This window comes from Anser cygnoides, chromosome 27 (genome assembly GCF_040182565.1).
Source record: "Anser cygnoides isolate HZ-2024a breed goose chromosome 27, Taihu_goose_T2T_genome, whole genome shotgun sequence".
Lineage (NCBI taxonomy): Eukaryota > Metazoa > Chordata > Aves > Anseriformes > Anatidae > Anser > Anser cygnoides.
The window spans coordinates 5,893,826-5,901,716 of NC_089899.1; the positions used below are offsets into that span (position 1 = coordinate 5,893,826).

At 43.3% G+C, this 7,891-nt stretch overlaps 1 long non-coding RNA gene across 3 annotated transcripts; it reads right to left on the reverse strand.

The window, feature by feature from the left end:
* Nucleotides 1-320: 320 nt before the first annotated feature.
* LOC106048405 (uncharacterized) lies at nucleotides 321-6,525 on the reverse strand. 3 transcript variants are annotated; one of them, XR_001214167.3, is made up of 3 exons: nucleotides 5,770-6,525; nucleotides 5,373-5,550; nucleotides 321-4,719 (listed from the first exon to the last, which is right to left on the reverse strand). It is a non-coding gene; the product is annotated as an uncharacterized lncRNA (long non-coding RNA). The 3 variants fall into 3 exon arrangements; XR_001214166.3 differs by having other exon boundaries at nucleotides 321-4,517; nucleotides 4,639-4,719; nucleotides 5,373-6,525; XR_010826789.1 differs by having other exon boundaries at nucleotides 321-4,435; nucleotides 4,558-4,719; nucleotides 5,373-6,525.
* Between the last annotated feature and the right edge of the window lie 1,366 nt (nucleotides 6,526-7,891).

Sequence of the window (7,891 nt, forward strand, 5' to 3'; positions counted from 1 at the left end):
GGGATCTGAGTTAGGACTGGTCAAAATTAAACCCTTCCTTCCCTTATTTTTGCCAGATGAGCCTTAACCCGGATCATTTTCCTGATTTGGTTTGCCATGTGGCTGCCTCAACCACAAGAAAAGAGGGAAGAGACGGAGCAGGAATGAGGAAGAGGACAGAGAGGCTGCTGCTTTCAACTCATTCCAGATTAAAGAGGTTGTGAAACGGCAGCATCAGTTGAGTCTATTTGGTGCAATTGCAACACAAATGAACTAATAATGTTGATAACACACCAGTCCTGCAGGATCAAGGATTAACATTTACCTGTTCTGCTGCACCAAATTGCCTCCTGCTGCTATAGATTTACACTGCAGGATTTGGCCTGCAGACTGGAAACTTTTCAAGGCAGAGTGATTTATCTGTAAAGGACATTGCACATTCAGGGACCTGCATAAATAATGCAAAAGTATTTAATAATAACCTGGCCCCTGCTCTTAACAATGCCAGGAGAAGAAATTGCTTCACTGGAGTGCCTCTTGTGCCATTTGCAAAGATCTTTATTTGCTAACTGTCTCAAAGAGAAAAGAAAACAGTAGTTTTGAAACACGGAAAGGATGTCGCTAGGTTCTGGGATTTTATTGCAAGCCTGGCAATCTTTATGATTGACTTAAAGAACCCTTTTTCTGGAGTCATATTAAAACAACATTAACTCATCTTAAACTTTTTTCGGTTTTGATCTCCTAGGTCAGCAGTCAAAGTTTGAAAGCATGACTGCAAAGGGCTGCGAAACTCAGGAAGGAAAGGGATAGGCTCTAAGAATTATTACCTCTAAAAGCCTTGTCCTTTCGATTCTAAGTGCTACTTTTGAGATTTGACTCAGGATTTCCAACTCAGGGGCTGGCAATTCTGTCACGCCCACATCACAACTGCTAGGAAAAAAGATGTCTAATTTTTTCACTGTTTTACCTATCCACTTTTTATATAAGACAAAACTAGCTGTAGGGCCATAATCAAATACCAGGATTTTCCACATGTTAGTGGTTGTTTTGGACAGATGAAAGGTTTAAGTCCTGATTAGGTGAAAGTTGTATTTCAATGAACATTATGTACCCGTGTTTCCAGCAGTCAGGGTCTTGTGGTGCCCTGCCTATGTCTTTCTGTGTTAGCTCACACAGTGGCTGCACACATAATCAGGGCCAGTTTCAATCAGTGATCATAGAGGAGACGTGGGTAAATGTTTTTCCTTAGTAAGGAGAAGCATGGCTGTCACGTGGTCAAATCAACCGGTTGACAAAAAAAGATTTTTGATTAAAAGATCAAATGATGTTTTCAGCTGTTTCTATAAAGCTTCATGATTTGGTTCCACTTAGAAACACATTTTTCACTGTTCTTTTCAGAAGAAAACCAAGCAGTTCACATTGGTCTGATAAAGTGGTTTCACATAACTTCAATTCTCTAGTAAGGGCTGCTATCAAAATACCTAAAACGGAAGGATTAATTTTTCTGTGCCTTCATGTTGCAGCTCAGAACATGGTGTCAGTTAGGGCCGTTCTCCATTTGTTCTTATTCACTTTCTATGAACATTCAGTCACTTGGGTTCCAATTCATCACCTCACTTAAGCATGTTTCTCTATAAATGTGTTTAAAAGTAAAATTGAATCAGGTTGTTCTCCTGAAATGGTACACTTAGTTTCACTATCACGCATGTTTAACAAAAGGAAAAGATTTATCTCAAATTCTGAAGTATTTACCAAAAGCAACATCCAATTGTGCACCAGGTTATAAAATTCACAATCTGCATCTGATGCTGCCTTGATTTAGACAGGCCTTCCATAAGAGACCAGATGTCTCAGTTCACTAAAATGCTTAAGCATATGTTTAATTTTAAGAATATGAATATTTCTATTGATATCAATGGCACTTGCTTACATTTAAGAATACATTTTGCTGGGCTGAAGCCAGAAATAGTGCCATGTAATGCCAATAAAGTGCAAACTGCAACATTTCTCTAAGTGCTTGCTGGGACCAATCTAAAAATGAATCAACAAAGAACCGTAATGTGAAAATGCAAAAATTAATATATGTGAGATTTTGTTGTTTACTATCCTAATACTGCCAAGCATTAACATCCACCAGAATACTGCCAAGTGAAATCAAAACTGAATCTGTGAAATGGAACAAAAATGGCAACAAGTTGGATTTCTTATTCATCATGATTCATCCTATCAGACTTAAAGATTTACTAATGTAACACAATAACATTCACCATCCTGACGGAAAGACATACAGAGATTAAAGACAGGGTCTGACCCCATTTGTACCATCCTTAATGTGCACTAAGACGATTCAGCTCAGAGTACCAGTCCAGGCTGAAGTGGATGCTTGAAAGAGAGAGCAGGATCTTCTCCGTAACAGTTGGCACAGAGAAGAAGTGCCTTGAACAAGGATAACATTTAATGATCAAAATATCCTAAAAGGTCATTAAAAACATGATTTTGCTCTCTGGCTTATTGTGCCTTACCTTTCACAGGACTCTGTGAATTGCCATGTTATGAAAAACTGACGCAAATGTCTAGGCACCAAACACTTTAGTTATTTCTATTTGTTCCCATAACTTTATTCATCATGAGCCCAACAGTACTGCCATTGCCAGTGACCCATGTAGACCTGGAACATACCCCTTATTCCCCTATGATGGTATCGTAATACAAACAGCTATATATCCATATGCAAATGATTGCTGTTTTCAAGCTGTTCACAAGCGACCTTATACACTGCCCATACGGTACGGTAATATGTTTTCCACATATGTCAGATGTTTCATGACACATTTCACGCATATATTTAAAATAGACTTCACAGCATATAAAAATGCACAGGCAGTGGAGGAAAATGGCCTACATCTGCAATGTTTACACAATGCATTTCAGAATTACGTGAAATGTGTCCAAATTGATTGTATTCTTCATTCAGCTAAAATATTGATAGCATATAAAATGTACATGTAATGGACTCACTCATAAGCACGTATTACAATACTTTGCTCTGATGCCTGAGTAACAAATGGACAGTATTTGTTACAGCTCTGCCTTCACAGTGTAGCTACACAGACAGTCCTCAATTCTCCCTGTGTTGGTTTAAATAGTATTTGTTGCATGCCTATGTTGTTTTATATTCCAACCCGACTCTCTTGAAACCATGCTGGCTGGGCCTTTATGGAACAAAATCAAGCTTCAAGGCATTTGAGAAATGCTACACTGCCAAGATAGGATTTTGGTGAGATCAGGTGCGCTATTGTCTCATGGGTAGCGATATCAGTGATAATGATTAAGTTTCAGTGATACAAATTTCAGCATGGTATTGCCAGCCAAATTCCCTGAGACACAGGCAAGTTTGCATGTACTGCAGTGTGGGGGATTATCTCAACTGGTGTCCTACCTGAGCTAGCTAGATTACAGCTGGTTTGCACACATTTACATATGTGGCGACCCCACCTCCAGTTGCTGTGTAAATAGGTGAAAGCCACAAAAAAGCTCATTTCATATAGTTCCAGCAAAACTGCCTACTTTTGGTGGAAACTGTCATGAGAGCAGCTGACCCAGAATCCACAAACATCAGAAATTCCCATTAATTTGAATGTTACAGATTGTGAAATGCCACTCCCCGAGCTCTGGGATGTCTCACAGCCTGCTCTCAGTATCGAGAGGACCAAACTACCAGGATGGAAATGGCCAGTTGCTCTGAAAACCACCAAGCTGAGCAACTGGGGCTGGAAAGAGAGGGAACACCAGTCCACAAGAGGAAAAGACAGCACACTGTGCAAGCCATAGGTCAGGGTGCTCAGAAGCATGGCAAGCATGGGTATGCAGTCACAAGACCGCTGCAGTAGAGCCCTGGAAAACTACAGACACTGGGAATACCTTGGCTGGGGAGAGGTTATATATCAGACATGGTATTTGTCTGGGATAGTAATTCCTTCTCCTATTTTGGACTCTCTTTTCAGTCCAGAAAAGATTCAGAACAGGTTTTTTGGTACTAGTCAGATCCTGCTGCTGATCTCCTCCTGTCATGTCCTATTTTTCAAGCTATTTTCCCCTGATATTTTTCAGTCGTCTAAAGGCTATCCCGTCTAGAGTGACCTTCACCACTCTGAAGCTGGCCTCTCTCTGACCATGCAGATGATCATCTTTCAACGACTTTGGCATCAACCGCAAGAAGGCACATGCAAAGCAGACACACATTTCAGCAGTGAACCTCCCTCCCTCCTGTTGAACCACGCTTGTGCTTGCTCCAACAGGCACATAAGGTGCCTGGGCCCGTCTTCTCCAGGCTGGCAGCTCGTATTCAGTGCTGGACAAATCCAGGCTGTGAAATGCTCTTCGTGGCGGGTCCAGCCGGCTGGTGGGATTGGCACGACACAGACCGTTACATCACTTGGCCAAACCTGACCTCTGTCTGCAGAGTGCAAGGGAAAGGTATTGTCATCCGACGGCTGCTCAATAGCCAGGCAGAAGGAATTGATAGGTGTCAGTTCAGCCTGCAGTGGACCAGTAGCTACATTATAATGCCAACCTCACCTTTGGTGTTAATGAGGCCCCTTCATTAACAGCCTCGATCAGAAGGGTCAGGGACTGAATAGAGACGAACTCCTTTCTCACCCAGAAAGCTGGTCCTTCTCATTCAGAATTGAAGCACGTTGGCGGAGCAGTTTGAGGACGTTTGTGCTGCCCATGTTGCATCTGCAAGGGACATGACGTATTTGTGACTATTCATCCGTCTCTTTTCACCAGCACTAAATACACAGAAAGCAAAAAATAAATTCTCATTGTGTTCCCGCTTACTAAGAAATTTTTCCCTCTTCCTTCTGGTTTGGAGGGTTATTGTACACTAAAAGCCTTTTGCATTTTTCAGTAGCTATAGTAAGCTATAATTTAGATTTTCCTCAGGCACAAAAGAACTTAGTTAAGCTAAATTGTATTACAGTGTTTTTTTCTACTAAGTCCTTCATTAATAAGGGAACTAAAGAATTTCCAAGCTGTCTGTAATTTTTCCCAGATGTAGCTAGTAGTTGCTACTAGTATCTTTCTGGCAATCAGAGGTTTTGGCTATTAACAATCTGGACTTTCACTGCACTATCCTGGTGTTAAATATGTGCTGTGAATACCACAGTGCGGAGTGTGAATTGGAGAAGGAGGGGAAGGCAGAGAACAGGCAAAGTGAAATCATTTTTAAAAGAATAAATATTGCTGGGATTAACAGCTGATTCAAATGAACATGCTTCCCTGCAGGGATCCAAATGCTGATTAGCAAACCAGGAGCCCTGCTACTTCAGAAGCAGCATTGCTGCAGAACTTAGGTCTTCTCACTCACAGATTTCTCTCTTTTTCACTACCTGTTCTGTTTTCTTCATGGCAGCCAACACGGACGAATCCTACGCTGAGCCTTTGGCATGAACTAAGGATGACAAAGGCCACGGACAGCAGTACACGAACCGAACCAACACCCAGCTCCCTCAGTGCTCAGAAAAACCAAATCCTCTCTTGAATTCTGGTTCAGGACTTTTTCTGAGGCTGTAAGTAAAGATATGACACTGTTGTTGGCAAACCCATGGTAAGTACCAGAAGAAAGATATGCAGCCCTTAATACTTAAAACATCGTCAGTTGTCTGTTTTGATTGCGGTTATGTTCATCTTGGAAACACCACAGAGTACTTGGCTCATCACTTGGCTACGCTTCATGAAAGTAGACAAGGACCACTGTAATCATTTTGCAGCTGGTAAGTGACTTACATAGGTCCAGAAGAGGATTTAGGGGTCTTTCCACTCAGTAGTGTTGCACATGGACACAATGCTGAGGTGTGTATTTTCTCAGAGAAACTCTGCTCAAATGCAAGATCTCTGTCTTAATCTTGAAGTCCATAGGACAATTACAAGGTCATTTTTTCTACGCTGTCTGACTCTACGTGCTGGGGACAGCCTTCCTTGTTGGCTGGCTGGTGTCCAAGCCACTCAAAGTACAGACTGACCACAGAACTTGTGGTCTTCGGCTCAGAGTGGGAAAGGGGAAGATGCAGCTAAAAGAGTAAAGAGAAAATAATGATGAATGGCAATAAACAGTAAAACAAACTTGTTTCTCCAGAGATAGAAAGGGCAAGACAGGGTTAGACAAGAGGCTGGCTGCTGTGTATATAATTTACGCACAGACATCCACACACACATACATATCAGTAGACGATAGGGCCTTAGAGTGGATTTGTCAGCCAGCCATCCCAGTGAGAGATGCCAAGCCTACAGGAAAGAACTTTTGCTGCAGAATGAGAGCAGGCTGGCAAGTAAACAATTTGGGAGGCTTGGGTTACATGCCTGGGGGGGCTGCAAGAGGGGTGCTTGTGTGTGTTTGGGGGTCAATGTTGCATTCCTGCAGAGAAGGGAGAACTGAGGAGGAGGGGAGCAGCACGGGAGGAAGAGGAGGCGTCTCCAGAAACTGTTCTGATGTCTGTTGCCTGCTCCCCAGGCAGAACCTCCAGAAAGTTGGAGCAGGATCTGCCAGGAGCTGGCCAGCTGGCCAGGAGGTATCTGTAGACACCTGAGCGAGGGCTATGCTGTCCCAGGTTGCACGTGACGTGACCTTCCCACTGAAGCACTAGGACTAATTTCTTTCCAAACACCCCAGTTGTCACCTCCTTCACCGATGCTCCCCAAGAATGGTGAGGTTTGGCCTGTAGAACAGTCATGGTGTGTACAGGCAGGAATGAGAAAGGGTGTGTTATACTTTCCCAGGACTGTAGATTAGCCTGTGCTGGGTGAAACACCGCAGAATTATTTCCAGTCCTGTGTTTATCTGGCCAAGGCAGAGACAGGTGCAGTGCAAAGTCTTTTTTCCACTTTATTTTCCATGATCCCCAGCTCTCAGGGGACAGAACCAGCCCTTGGCATACTGTGGGCCAAGCGGGATGAAACACACACCTTTCAGCCCAAGACAAGGATCTCTGAAGCAAGGCTTTCAAAAGAAAAATAAAAAGCCCAAACAAAAATTAGGGAGAGCTGTCGTGCTTCATTTGCATATTTGAATATGCAGATCGGATCTGTTTCTTATCCATTGGCACTGGCCCTACTGTAGATGGCAGCAACACAGCAGATCTCTGCCAGAATACAGTGCCACAAAGAAAGACGCTAATTGGATTTGCAGACGCTTATTGCAAAACCCAGAAGTTGCTGGAATAGATATAAAGAAACAGGAGCTCAGCCCACGGCTGCCTTGGGTGCGAAGGCACTCAGCTGACAGCTCGTTAGTTTGAGATGTCCCTGCAAAATTAGAAGTTTGGAGGAGCCTGGGTGGCTGCTGGCTACACCTTCCCCAGCACAACCAGCACCTGAAACTCCCAACACTCTCTCCTGTAGAGACTAGCAATTTTTTTTACCCTTGGCTGCAGGGTGTTTCTTTTTTTTTTTTTTTTTTTTTTTGAGCTTCAAAAGAAAATTGGGGGTGCACTTGATCACTCATTGGGCTGGAAACTGCTCAGAACAGGAAAGCGCTGGTGCAGCTAATGCTGGTTGTAGGAATTTCTCTCCTAGAGTGCTTTCACAGTTGCATGTAAAGAAGTATCCTGGCACAGTTTAAGCTGATCCACTCGCATGACTCCAGGGGTGCTGGTTTGGAGCACGCATCGATGTAATGACATGCCTTCTCTGAATGTGGCACCCCAGCTTCTTCAGTACAACGCAGTTTCATGGCCAGGTATTGGACTGCCTCTCTGGGTGCTTTTCCCTCCTGAGAAAGTGGAAGCTGAGATGCCTAATCCAGGGTTTCCCATCCCTGACTTGGAAGTGCTTGGGTCCCATCCTAGGCCACAGAAAACCTGGAGCAGTGACTTGCGTCCCAGCCAGCAGACGTAAATATAGCTGGGGAAAT